Source organism: Myxine glutinosa, chromosome 11 (genome assembly GCF_964187855.1).
Source record: "Myxine glutinosa chromosome 11, kmMyxGlut1.1, whole genome shotgun sequence".
NCBI classification, from domain to species: Eukaryota; Metazoa; Chordata; class Myxini; order Myxiniformes; family Myxinidae; genus Myxine; species Myxine glutinosa.
The window spans coordinates 23,660,992-23,676,748 of NC_136271.1; positions in this window are offsets into that span (position 1 = coordinate 23,660,992).

Here is a 15,757-nt window from a genome sequence, read left to right on the forward strand (position 1 = left end):
ATTTCTGTTCCTCACAATTCTGTCTCTTCTTATTCACACACACACACAAAAATATATATACAGTCATGTGAAAAAGTAAGTACACCCCATGTAAAGTTTTGACCTTTTCAACATATTTCAACATACAGCTATTTGATCTTCATTTCAACAATATTTATAGATAAAGGTGATATCATACAACAAATATCATGAAACATTTACATTTTGTAGTCCATTGTATAATTTAAATAAACAAAAATGCAAATTTCGCATGTGGAAAAAGTAGGTACACCCCTACATTTATCACTACTTCAAATACCTAAAATTAGAATCAGGTGCACCAGCTCAGGTGCAAATGATTAGAAGATCGTCAGAGAGGATCTTGGAGGAACCTGTCTTATTTAAACCTCACACATTTAGTTTCGTTTGCTCTTTGTTATTGAAGTGTGTGGCGTCACCATGCCTAGATCAAAAGAGCTCCCTGAGGCCTTCAGAAAGAAGGTTATAGATGCCTACGAGTCTGGGAAGGGATTGAAAAAGATCTCCAAACAATTTGAAATCAATCATTCGACTGTCCGGAAGATCATCTACAAGTGGAGAAGATTGCAAACAACTGCCAACTTGTTCAGGCCAGGCCGCCCCAGCAAGTTCAGCCCGAGAGCAGACCGCAAGATGCTAAAAGAAGTCTCTAAGGACCCCAGAATGTCATCACACGACCTACAGGTAGCTCTTGCCACTGTTGATGTCAAAGTGCATGAGTCTACCATTAGAAAGAGGCTGCACAAATTTGATCTACATGGGAGGTGTGCCAGGAGGAAACCTTTGCTGTCCAGAAAGAACATCAGGGCAAGACTAAAGTTTGCCAATGAACACCGAGGCAAAGACCAGCACTTCTGGAACAATGTGTTCTGGACAGATGAGTCAAAGGTAGAGCTATTTGGCCACAGTACCAGAAGACATGTTTGGCGAAAACCAAAGACAGCATTTGACCACGAGAACCTGATACCAACTGTAAAGCATGGTGGTGGAAATATTATGGTTTGGTGCAGCTTTGCTGCATCAGGGCCTGGGCAGCTCACCATCATAGAATCCACTATGAATTCTTCATTGTACCAGAGGGTGCTTGAGGATAATGTGAGGCCATCTGTCGGAAAGTTGAACCTCAAGCGAAAGTGGACCTTGCAACATGACAATGACCCTAAACATACCAGTAAATCCACCAAGGAATGGCCGAAAAGAAAGAAATGGAGGGTTCTGGAATGGCCAAGTCAAAGCCCGGATCTAAATCCCATAGAGATGTTGTGGGAGGATTTGAAACGAGCTGTGCATGCAAGAAACCCCTCAAACATCGCACAGCTGAAAGAATTCTGCATGGAGTAGTGGGCAAAAATTTCTCCCAGTCGATGTCAGAGACTGGTAGACAGTTATAAGAAATGCCGACTTGAGGTTGTTTTCTGCCAAAGGGGGCAATACCACCTATTAGAGCTGAGGGTGTACTTACTTTTTCCACATGTGAAATTTGCATTTATGTTTATTTAAATTATACAATGGACTACAAAATGTAAATGTTTCATGATATTTGTTATATTATATCACCTTTATCTATCAATATTGTTGAAATGAAGATCAAATATCTGTATGTTGAAATAGTCAAAACTTTACATGGGGTGTACTTACTTTTTCACGTGACTGAACACACACACACACATATATGCACATATACACATCCACACACATATATATGCACATATACACATCCACACACACAAATATATATGCACATATACACATCCACACATCCACACACACGCACACACACACACACACACACACACAAACACACACACATGCACACATACACACATACACACACACACACACACACATCTTGTTTTTTTTATTTTTGTTTCTCACAATTCTATCTCTTATGATTTTCAATTCTTACTTCTCTTTTTCAATTCTTATTTAAAAATGCATTTTATTCATAGGACAGTATTGGTTGTTCCTCAACTTAAATATAAATAATTTAAAGGATTGCTGTAAATGATGTTAATTTGTGTAACACACACACACACACACACACACACACACAGTCCCCTTTTTTCAACATCTGTCAACAATTTATTGTCCACACATTTGGTGTCATGTTGGAACCATTTGAGGTATGAAAACAAATAATAAATGGAATCAGGCTGGACAACTGCAAAAAAACATGATTTATACAGTATTATATGTTGGAGGTTAAAAGAAAAGTGAAATTAGACCATTTTTCAACAAAAGAATAGTGATGTAACATTACAGTGCAAGGATAAGCCTGGTGTTGCCTTATCGGATAAGATGGCTGGCTTGAGATGTTAGGGTGCTGAGTTTCAGTACTTGGCAGCCGTTGAATTAACACCAGGTGGGTCGACTCAGCCTGTTATCCTTCCGAGCTCGGCAAAATGAGCACCAGCTTACTTGTAATGTGTGTGGGGGGGGAGAAAGGGGTGGGGGAGGGGGAGGGCACTGCATCTACGGAACAGCCACGCCCCCAGAAAATGACGCAACCAGCAGCCAAGAGGCTGCACATGAACCACCATCAGTGCAATAATTCCTTATTTATTTTTAATTCACGAGACCTTTCATCCACAGGAATATTAAAGAGTATTTTGAAAGCAAAACGAACCAAAATGTGTGAACATCGATCTTGTAGAAACCATAATGTTATGTCAACAGTGTTAAAACATCGCAATGATACTTTACTCTCTATGAGCCTCGACTTCATATGAAATAATCAATAAACATGCTTTGTTGCTTTCACTGGTTGGATATTGGCAATCATTCAGCTTCAGTTTATAACAAACTAGCGGGTACCTGGTGTTGCCTGGTGCTGTTCTAATCATGTTGGCATTTTGAAGAAATAAAACTTTGTATTTTTTCTATTTTTTGTGGGGGCCTAAAACACCTACCTACACCCACAAAGGAATGGGGTCGGCGATCATTTAATATTACCTTATACATATTGTTACGTTTATGGGGGGTAGCCAATGAAATACCTTAGGGGCAGATAGGATTGTATAGGTAGTGTGCTCCAAATGTCGTGAAGAAAAAGAAACCTGTAACTCAGGTCAGCTCCGTGTGTTCGGATTAAGTGTGAAATGTGACCATACAGAGGGTGGCTCTTGTGATATGTAGCTTGGGGGTTAAGGGTAAATCCCCTGTGTGTAAATGACCTCTGTGATTTTTCCTTTGTTCCTTATAACTGCACTACACACACTACCAGCCAAGCGATCGGCGCGTAATTAATAACACCAACTAAAGTGCCCGGATTCGGACATGGATCACCACCGCTGGCGCCGACCACCAAGTCAACGCAACACCAAGCAGGGAGGGGCGTGAGGCCCCGCCCGGAGGGGTGATGATTGGTCGGTACCATGGGGCGATGAGATGGACTCTTTGATTGGAGAACGCGCAGACATCATCGGATGACGTTAAAGACCCAGGGTAAAAAGGCCATGTCCCAACATTTTCCCTCTCTTGCTTCGTGGATGTGATTGCAGGCGGATGCATTGCCATTTTCTCCCTCTTGCTCTTGCATCTCCCATTGCGAGCAGACACATCTTTCTCTTGGTCCTGGCTGCGTAGAGGAGAGGACACATACTTTCCCTGGTTCGTTGGTGCTGACTTTGTGGTGGCTGTGTGTGCCTCAGAGACCTCGGTGCTTTGTGGAGCATGGGACAAGGACGGAGCGAGGGCCTGCTCGCTTCACGTTCACGGTTGGCGGTGGACGCATCTTCGCGCCAAGGCGTGTTTTCCCGTGCAAGGACACGGTCATGGGCATGGGCCTGTGACAACCCTGGACGGTCAAGGGGACCAGAGCTGAGTACCCGCTAACATTCCAAACACATGCACATTTATTATTTTCCATTTATTTATCCCCTTGTGTTGTTTTACGAGTCCGTATGGGGGCACTCCATTAAGGATTTTAGTTCTATTGTGCATTTTTTTTTTTTTGTATACAGAGTCGAGGCTCGTGAAAGAGCTAACATTTATAAAACAAACAAATCAAACAAACAAGCAAACAAAGTATATAAAAAGGGGAGCGGTCGACAAGATGGGGAGAGAAGTGGAGGAAGCACACAAACACAACATTTGAGAGCAGGGACATCGGGAGATGTGTGGGAGGGGGGGAGGCAGGATAGGTATAAAACGCAAGGACACCAAGGACTTCCAGGAAAGAAGTCGGCAACTCAAAAAAGTGGATTTGGGGTGAAATTAGCAGGGGTAGAAAATATCAAGGTTTTGGATTGGGGAAGATAAGAGATGGTGGTGAACAGCCGTTTTGAAGACCTGGAGGGAGGAGTGGGATTGAAGAGAGTGAGGGAGTTTGTTCCAGAGGTGGGAAAAAGAGGCATGAAGGAGTGAAGGTGAGCAGAGAGTCTTGATTTTGGCAGTTTAACCATAAGAGGGTTGCAGGCAGATCTTGTGCAACCTGTAGGAATATTTGGGGGACAGAGCCCAGAGAGAGCTGGGGGAGCAAGGCCGGAGAGGAGTCCGTAGAAGACGGAAAGACCACCAACCTGCCTGCGGTGAGTAAGTGAAAGGCCCTCGGAGATAGCGTCATCGCGGGAGATTCCAATGATTCTGAACGCTTTGGTTTCAACAGCGTGAAGACGAGCTAGGTGTGAGGCAGGAGCACCAGCCCAGAGGGGAGAGCAGTACTCTCTCCTGCGGATGAAAGCCTTGTATGTGGTGAGGAGCTCAGGTGTGCCAAGGAAGGACTTCGCACGACGGAGGATGCCCAGTCGGCGACTGGCTTTGGAGGCCAGCTTGGAAATGTGGTTTTCCCAGGAAAGATCATGGCAGATAGTGAGACCCAAAAGCTTGAGTGACAGAACTTCTTGGAGAGGATTATTCAGAAAGTTGATGGGAGGGTTGTCCAGTCGGTCTTTTCGGAGGGACATCGTAAGAGTGTGAGATTTGTCAGGATTGAAAGATGTTCCACTTGTTTGCCCAGTCTGTGATTTTGTCCAGGTCTGCAGAGAGTGAGGAGGCTGCAGACTGCCGATCTGAGGGATGAGGAATGGAGCGGCAGAGAGTGGAGTCATCAGCAAAGAGATAGAGAGGATTTTCAAGAGAGTCAGAGAGATCATTGATGAAGACCAGAAAAAGCACAGGGCCCAGAACACTGCCTTGGGGAACTCCAGCCTCAACAGGAAGAGGAGATGAGAGAAACCCATTCAGAGCCACACGTTGACTACGACTAGAGAGGAAGTCCGCCAGCCATGTGTGGAGATTTCCATGGATACCAAAGGAGTAGAGTTTGGTGAGCAGAGCGGGGTGCCAGACCGTATCGAAGGCACGTGATATGTCGAGGGAGACAGCTCTAATTTCCTGTTTGGCATTGAGGACCTCCATCCATTGTTGAGACAGCAGAAGCAGCATGTCTAGAGTAGAGTGACCTGGTCTGAAACCAAATTGTTGATCAGATATCAAGCCATTGGAGAAGAGGAAAGATTTCATATCCGAAGCAATGATGGAATCCATGACTTTGCTGATAATTGGGAGAAGGCTGATTGGTCTGTAGTTGCTAGGATCTGTTTTTTGCACCTTTTTGTGTAAAGCGGTGATGTTGGCTGATTTCCAAGCAGATGGCAGTTGACCTTGAGCAAAAGAGAGGGTGAAGAGAACAGAGAGAGGGAGTGAAAGAGCGGAAGAACAGGATTTTAGGACCCGTGGGCTGATGCCGTCAGGTCCAGTTGCAGAATCAGAGTCGAGGGTTGACAGAAACTTTTCCACCTTGTCAGGAGGAAAGGACACGGAGTCCAGGAGCAGCTGGGTATGACAGGGTATGGTGGGTACAGAGAGGGATGGGTTTGGGACACAAGATTTAGAGGCAAACACAGAATTGAGGCATTCAGCTTTTTCACGTGTGGAGTCAGCTGTGTAGCCGTTTAAGGTAAGGGAGGGGATGGAGGGGGAACAAACACCAGAAACAGATTTGACCAGATGCCACCAGGATTTGGAAGAGGGAGACAGATAAGAGAGTTCGGTCTTGAGAATGGAGAGATATTGTTTCCTGGCTCTCCTGAGGGTGGACACACACTTGTTCCGGGCTTTGTGAAAGGAAATGAGATTTCCTTCCATTGGATTTGCTTTCCAGGAGACGAAGCCAAGTTGTTTCTGGGCAACAGCCTCACCACAAGATTCCGTGTACCATGGATGGGAGGAAGGGTATGACAACTGAAGACGAGATGGGATAAATCTGTGCATGAGAGAGAGCAATTTACTTTGGAAGAATTCCCAGGATGAGTTGATGTCAGAGGTGGTAGAGATGGGAGACCAGTCCAGATGATTGATGGCTGCTTGAAGACCGTGCCAGTTGGCCTGAGTGAAATGCCAGACTCGTCGACGCTGAGCAGGCTCCCTGAGAATGGTCAGAGAGATGTCCACTTTAACAAGCACATGATCAGATGAGCTGATTGGAGCAGAAGAAGAGCAGCAGACATTTTCAGGGAAGTTAGTCATAACCAAGTCCAGAAGAGAAGATGCTCCGTTGAGTGAGATCCGGGTCGGGAAATTGACAGATTGTGTCAGTCCCAGTGAGTCGCAGAAGTCCTTTGCTGAGGAGCCATGGCTGGTGAGAGAGGTACCCACACCCAGCCAACTGGCGTGGTGACAATTGAAATCACCACATATGAGGAAGAGAGAGTTGGGATGAGTAGATAGAAGTTGGTCCATATTATCAGACAGCGAGATGTAGATGGAGTCATCACTGTTTGGTGGACGGTACAACACACATATGAACAAGAGGTGGGAGCGAAGGGGAAGCCGTAGCCAGAGGTATTCCTGGGGGTGAGGTGGAGAGAGTGCAGTGCAGGGCGAGTGAGGAAGAGAGTTTTTGATAAAGATAGCAACCCCACCTCCAGGACGAGGCTCAGGTCTATCATACCGGAGGAGGGCGTAACCCGGGAGAGATACTAAGGAATCAGAGACATCATGAAGGAGGAAAGTTTCTGTTAAGCAGATCACGTCTGGTTTGTCAGAAGCAACCTGTATGGAGAGATCAGTTAAGTTTGAACGAAGGCCCCGGATGTTTGAGCTCCATACCGTTAATGAAGAGGAAGGGGGAGCATCGGATACAGAACAGGGGGGAGGAGGGTAATTTCTTGTTCCCTGGCATTATTTTTATTAAATCCTTTATTTGTTGAACTTTAATTTCCTTGTCCTGTCCCGTTTATTAGTTGGCGGATCGGAGAAACCCCGAGCCACGGCCGTCCGTCCAGGTAAGCTTCGCTACCCTCCACTAGTCCTCGCCTCACGCATATAAAGAAGATCCGTCATAGTTGAATGAACGCCTCGGAGATAAGCTTGATCGGTCATTCATCCAAGGCCGGTCTTTATCGGCATGGACACGACAATATCAACAAAGGCTTAGGCACTACAGAACGATTAAAAAATAAAATCTCCCCTTCCCCCCAATATATTTTGCCTAAAACACTTCCTGGGACTCATTGATCAACCTCTGAAACAGATGAACCTCTGAAGCCATCTCTGAGAAAAATGGTGACAGACAGACACACATACACACACATACATACACAAACACACACGGATACATCAAGAACTGGGAGGACTCCAGGTCCACCTTCTGCAACCTGAAATTGGAGATAACAACCAACCACACACATGCGCGCACACACACCTCTTATAGTATAGGCAATAGATAAATCAACTTATGCATACTAGTGTTTGGTAATTTTATTTCATACCAGCGGAGACTAACCATCACTTCGTTGACGGACCAATTTATCGTCCTGTTTGCCAAAATAAATTTACCCGTGCAAAGAATACTTTAACCTCAGGGTTGCCCAGGAAAAAAACAGGGAATTGACATACCCTCTGCCACCACCAACAGGTGGCACTATACACAATTCGCATTTACATGGAGAATTTACACTCATCCAGCCCCCCACACCCTCGTGTGGGGGGCCTCTGTGATTATAGCCTATGTTAACCCCCACACAAAATTTTTGCCTTTATAGGTATCTATATACAGTCACGTGAAAAAGTAAGTACACCCCATGTAAAATTTTGACTTTTTCAACATATTTCAACATACAGCTATTTGATCTTCATTTCAACAATATTGATAGATAAAGGTGATATAATATAACAAATATCATGAAACATTTACATTTTGTAGTCCATTGTATAATTTAAATAAACATAAATGCAAATTTCGCATGTGGAAAAAGTAAGTACACCTCTACATTTATCAATACTTCAAATACCTAAAATTCGAATCAGGTGCACCAGCTCAGGTGCAAATGATTAGAACATCGTTAGAGGATCTTTGAGGAACCTGTCTTATTTAAACCTCAGACATTTAGTTTGGTTTGCTCTTTGTTGTTGAAGTGTGCTGCGTCACCATGCCGAGATCAAAAGAGCTCTCTGAGGCCTTCAGAAAGAAGGTTATAGATGCATACGAGTCTGGGAAGGGATTTAAAAAGATCTCCAAACAATTTGAAATCAATCATTTTACTGACCGGACGATCATCTACAAGTGGAGAAGATTCCAAACAACTGCAAACTTGTTCAGGCCAGGCCGCCCCAGCAAGTTCAGCCCGAGAGCAGACCGCAAGATGCTGAAAGAAGCCTCTAAGAACCCCAGAATGTCATCACGGGACCTACAGGTAGCTCCTGCCACTGTTGATGTCAAAGTGCACGAGTCTACCATAAGAAAGAGGCTGCACAAATTTGATCTACATGGGAGGTGTGTCAGGAGGAAACCTTTGCTGTCCAGAAAGAACATCAGGGCAAGACTAAAGTTTGTCAATGAACACCTAGGCAAAGACCTGCACTTCTGGAACAATGTGTTCTGGACAGATGAGTCAAAGGTAGAGCTATTTGGCCACAGTACCAGAAGACATGTTTGGCGAAAAACAAAGACAGCATTTGACCACAAGAACCTGATACGAACTGTAAAGCATGGTGGTGGAAATATTTTGGTTTGGGGCAGCTTTGCTGCATCAGGGCCTGGGCAGCTCACCATCATAGAATCCACTATGAATTCTTCATTGTACCAGAGGGTGCTTGAGGATAATGTGAGGCCATCTGTCGGAAAGTTGAAGCTCAACCGAAGGTGGACCTTGCATCATGACAATGACCCGAAACATACCAGTAAATCCACCAAGGAATGGCTGAAAAGAAAGAAATGGAGGGTTCTGGAATGGCGAAGTCAAAGCCCGGATCTAAATCACATCGAGATGTTTTGGGGGGATTTGAAACGAGCTGTGCATGCAAGAAACCCCTCAAACATCGCACAGATGAAATAATTCTGCATGGAGGAGTGGACAAAAATTTCTCCCAGTCGATGTCAGAGACTGGTAGACAGTTAGAAGAAACGCCTACTTGAGGTTGTTTCTGCCAAAGGGGGCATCACCACCGATTAGAGCATCACCACCGATATGAATATGTTCATAAAGGCAAAACTTTACATGGGGTGTACTTACTTTTTCACGTGACTGTAAAAATGCTGCCCACCGGCTATATGTTTAGTTTGACAAATTCCGGATTCGGTTAATTGTGAGCGTGATTCTGTTAGAGTAGCTACTCAACGCAATAGGGGGGGTGGGGGGGGAGGGGACATATTTAGTGTTTTAAAGCTGTCGCACCCACGGGTTAGAGTAAATGTTCGAGGGAACCACATCTAAATGTCACATGTAAAAGTAAAAGTAATTTTCCAGATCATTCTCAAAACCGGTCGTTCCAATTTTCTTAGGTTTGACTCGGGGACGAGTCTGACGAGGGAGAGGGGTAGTGTTGCGGTTTTGAGTTTTGTACAATTATGATTAAATTTCCCCCTCATAGTTAGTCACACAACAACACGTAGCCTCGCGATAGTTCAGTTATTTCATAGTATTCGTGAGCATAGTCCTTTTCCTGTGTTAGTTTTGCGTTGAGTAGAATAAAGAGAGTAGGTCCTTTTCATACTTCCATTGCCTTATTCCGTCTTATGCCTCTTTGTGCTGCCTTTGGCTTTTTGGCGCGAATTGACACGAGGCGGGCCTAGCAGGTCGAGTCGGGACCGAATGAGGACGGCAGAGAAGCTGACGGTAAGCGCGAGCCGCCAATCAGGGCTCAGAGGGTGTGGCTGCAGCACTGCGTCACGGGGTGTGGTTGGAACGTTCGAGAAGGCTCAGGGCGTGTCAATATAACCCGTTGCGCAAAGCCCCCAAGAGCAGTAAGGGGAGTAAGAGGAGTGAGCAGTTGGCATTGAAGAGCGCAGCAGAGCAGCAGTTCGGAGCAGGAGTTGAGCGTGTAGAGGCTCGCGTATTGATGAGAGTTACGAGATCGGAGAAAGACACGCATGAACCAAGGATAAGCGCTCCTATTAAAGTGGATGCTCGGTTGAGCTTATGGCCGAGCCTATATTGCATTGGGTTACGCGAGTGATAGCGCGCTGGTTACTAAACGCGCTGTGGAACCGCCCAGCCACACTGAGAGACGCGTACATTTCTTTCCTGCCTCATCTGCTGCCTTTTGTTCGAGAGACGTGCTGTGAGGATCCTTTTGCACCACCTGCTTGCCATCTTCGCAGGACGTGCTGGGACCGTGGAGAGCACACCGGGCCGCCGTTCCTGGGTGCCCAAGGCAGCGCGTGGACACCTTTCTGCCTGCAATTTCCCTGTGTGAGTGTGATCGGGCCCGTGTCTCGGAATTATTATAAGACTGATTAAGTTTTGCTCTGTGTCTGCTTTCTACCAAATTGTACATAAGTGTAAATAATAATTAAATTGTGTTATTCCTTTTATTCGACTGCCTTGTGTTTTCCATCATTGACTAAGCGTGGTATGAATAGAACCGCTCTAATCGGGGTCCAATATTAACGGTAACTGCACGGACCACGTGGTACGCAATCCGCTCGGTGTACTCAATTTACACGTGGCTCGTGCGAGGCTTGCTTCCCCGCTTCCGTGGCGGTGCAGGTATTTAGGTACAAGCGAGACTTGGTCCCGAAACCCTACCTGCGTTTGCCCGGAAGGGGCGTTTCAAGTCTCGGTTACGCCAGCCCAGAAAGAACAAGGGGCTTAATCCCCCCTTGGTAAGGGTAGGAAGGGCGGCGGAAAACCGTAACAATATATATATATCTATATATATATATATATACCAATATATATATATATACCTCTACCAATATATATATTGTTACGGTTTTCCGCCGCCCTATATAATAGGGGAATCACACATGACGTCATCTATATTGTGCCAATCATATTGAGGAAGAAAGTGGACAGAGCCAGCGGTGAAATTTGTCTCCATTGATGATGGACTATGCACAAACAGGCCCAAGAATATCTTAACCTCCCTTGATCTATTTATGCATGACCTTAATTATCTTGAAGTATGTTTGCGATCCCCCACCCAAAATACGTGGTTGTGATCCCCCAGAAAAAAGTTTGCAAACGTTTGTGAAGCTATCTCATAAAAAGACATCTGATGGATGAGGAATTAAGCTGAGCAATGAGTAAGAGGGACAGGACGGAGTAATAAGAGTTACTTTATTTAAATTCAAGGAGCGGAATGCAGTCTACAGGAGGGAGTATAAGCATATAATGTCAGAGTGAGAAGCTTAAAAGGAAGTTAATTAACAATTAATTTATATAGTCAGTGGTTTAGTAATAAAAACTTGGTTACAATATTAACAATATAAACGGGTCATCATGCTAGATTATAATTTGGTCATCATGCTAGGATTACTGAATGGAAATATATGGCAACAAGAAAGTTTTGTTCAAATCATTGTTTATTATTACCAAGTAGAAAAGGTAAATAATTATGCCACACATTGATGTATCTGTTTGCGAAGAATCCGGATGACAGTTTATAGATGGGGTCAAAATTCGCACCAAAGGTAGACAGCTCAGAGGTGAGTGTGCTACATATGAGGTATTCTACTGGACTGTCAGCATTGTTCATATACAGCACATGGCTGCGGGGTAACATCGGTTCTTGCAGGGGCCACGGTGGTGCTGTTGATGCGGTGTCCCCTAGTGGTTGGAGCAGTTGATGGTGTCTCCTGGAAAGACGACATGGCCCAGTTCTTAAAGTACGAATTTGTTGAGGGTGCTGGTGAGCCCTGTAAAAAATGTACCATAGAAATTATATAGAAAATTTATAAGGACGTTCTATAAAACCTGTCTAAAAATGTTCTATAGTACTTTAGGACCAAGGTTTATATAGAACAGTTCCGTATACATTTTCTGTATCAACTCTGTAACATAGAATCGAGTGTAAAAGTGGATATATTCCACAGAATTTCTATAAACAGTTTCTATAGAACATCGATAGAAATTTCATATATAAATTCTATGGAACGGTTCTATAGAATTTGGTCTTAAAGTACATACTATAAAATTTCTACAGACAGGTTCTATAGAACTTCCATAGAAATTTTATATATAATTTATATGAAACAGTTCTATAGAATTTGGTCTTAACGTACTATAGAATATCGATAGAAATTTCATATGTAATTTTATGAAACCGTTCTATAGAATTTGGTCTTAACGTACTGTAGAACATCTCTAGAAATTATATATAAAATTTATATGGAACAGTTCTATAGAATTTGGTCTTAATGTACTATAGAACATCTATAGAAATTTTATATATAAATTCTATGGAACGGTTCTATAGAATTTGGTCTTAAAGTACTATAGAATTTCTATAGACAGGTTCTACAGAACATCTATAGAAATTATATATAAAATTTAAATATGAAACCGTTCTATAGAATTTGGTCTTAACGTACTGTAGAACATCTCTAGAAATTATATATAAAATTTATATGGAACAGTTCTATAGAATTTGGTCTTAATGTACTATAGAACATCTATAGAAATTATATATAAAATTGATATGGAACAGTTCTATAGAATTTGGTCTTAATGTACGATAGAACATCTATAGAAATTATATATAAAATTTATATGGAACAGTTCTCTAGAGTTTGGTCTTAATGTACTATAGAACATCTACAGAAATTATTTATAAAATTTATATGGAACAGTTCTATAGAGTTTGGTCTTAATGTACGATAGAACATCTACAGAAATTACATATAAAATTTATATGGAACAGTTCTATCGAGTTTGGTCTTAATGTACTATAGAACATCTACAGAAATTATATATAAAATTTATATGGAACAGTTCTATCGAGTTTGGTCTTAATGTACTTTAGAACATCTCTAGAAATTATATATAAAATTTATATGGAACAGTTCTATCGAGTTTGGTCTTAATGTACTTTAGAACATCTACAGAAATTATATATAAAATTTATATGGAACAGTTCTATCGAGTTTGGTCTTAATGTACTTTAGAACATCTACAGAAATTACATATAAAATTTATATGGAACAGTTCTATCGAGTTTGGTCTTAATGTACTTTAGAACATCTACAGAAATTACATATAAAATTTATATGGAACAGTTCTATCGAGTTTGGTCTTAATGTACTTTAGAACATCTACAGAAATTACATATAAAATTTATATGGAACAGTTCTATAGAGTTTGGTCTTAATGTACTATAGAACATCTACAGAAATTATATATAAAATTTATATGGAACAGTTCTATAGAGTTTGGTCTTAATGTACTATAGAACATCTATAGAAATTATATATAAAATTTATATGGAACAGTTCTATCGAGTTTGGTCTTAATGTACTATAGAACATCTACAGAAATTATATATAAAATTTATATGGAACAGTTCTATCGAGTTTGGTCTTAATGTACTTTAGAACATCTCTAGAAATTATATATAAAATTTATATGGAACAGTTCTATCGAGTTTGGTCTTAATGTACTTTAGAACATCTACAGAAATTACATATAAAATTTATATGGAACAGTTCTATCGAGTTTGGTCTTAATGTACAATAGAACATCTCTAGAAATTATATATAAAATTTATATGGAACAGTTCTATAGAGTTTGGTCTTAATGTACTATAGAACATCTATAGAAATTATATATAAAATTTATATGGAACAGTTCTATAGAGTTTGGTCTTAATGTACTATAGAACATCTATAGAAATTATATATAAAATTTATATGGAACAGTTCTATCGAGTTTGGTCTTAATGTACTATAGAACATCTATAGAAATTATATATAAAATTTATATGGAACAGTTCTATAGAATTTGGTCTTAATGTACGATAGAACATCTACAGAAATTACATATAAAATTTATATGGAACAGTTCTATCGAGTTTGGTCTTAATGTACTATAGAACATCTACAGAAATTATATATAAAATTTATATGGAACAGTTCTATCGAGTTTGGTCTTAATGTACTATAGAACATCTATAGAAATTATATATAAAATTTATATGGAACAGTTCTATAGAATTTGGTCTTAATGTACTATAGAACATCTATAGAAATTTTGTATATAATTTATATAAAACGCTTCTATAGAATTTGTTCTTAAAGTACTATAGACTTTCTATAGACAGGTTCCATAGAGTATCTGAAGAATCGTAAAGAACACCGATTTTCTGCAGAGTTCTATCGACATTTCAATGGATCTTCTATGGAATGTGTAATTAATTACATGGAACAATCGACCTCTCCCCAGAGTTCTATAGAATCCATAGGTTCTACAAAAATTCGATTGAGTTCTGTTTAAAATATACAGAGCATTTTTGAAGGGAGAGCTCGCCGACTCTTCACGGACACTGTGGGATTTTTCACGGCCACCCTCTAATGCTGGCAGACATGACTCCCACTTCCATCTACATCTAAGGGATCATTCCCGCATTGATGTATACCACGCTGCCTGCGAATCACCAGGATGGAAGTTTATAGCTGGGGCAAGATTTGAACCCAGGCTTTTTTTTTTTTTTTTGGTATACAGAGTCGAGGCTCGTGAAAGCTAGACACATCAGAAGAAATGCACTATCTCTATATTCTATTACTATCGTACAATGAACCCCAATCTGTTCGATTTCATGCACTGCATACAACATGTGTTTCTGTTTTTACCTAAAATAGGCGACAAGAGAAAGACGACATGGCCCAGTAGGCCTAACATGAAAGTCAATACAATGTTCAACTGCATAATTGTCAGTAGTTTCAGTTTTTTGCACTTTGAATACGAGAGATAAAAGGAAAATGAAAAACAGGAAAGGACCAATTTTCACAAGAATTACCGTGAGTGTCATGTTTCCTCACAGAGCAGCTTTGCGCTTTACTTCCTGACTATCACAGCTGCGAATGGAGCACGCCGTTTAGAAGTTCCCCCGAAGCGTCGGCAGCTGCCTCAGAAGGTTGTGGAAAATGTGGCGGCAGACAGCACCACGACTGTGGGCAATTCCACGTGGAGCCGGTACAGATAAAGAGCCATTTATTCACATGTAGTCGATGACGGAGAGAGAAGGCCGCGGGCTATTTCTGGTACCGGTAAGCTTTCCTGTCAGCCATTGAAAAATCCCGCAAAAAGTCAGCCGGTTCAGCACACCTTGAGAACACAGGTAGCCACGCATCCTGATCCGGGACAACTACCATGACTTGTATGAATATCGTCTGATTGAAAGAACCAAGATCATGATTGTAGGTGGAAGCCTTTCAATACCAGGTGACACCAACAGTATAAAATGACCACTTTGGATTGCAGGTCCATGGAATTTCGTACAGACCTTCGTTCTTTGTCTCCCAAGCATCTGTGGTTCACAAACGTACTCTTACCCACTACCCGGTGCCCACTACCCGGTG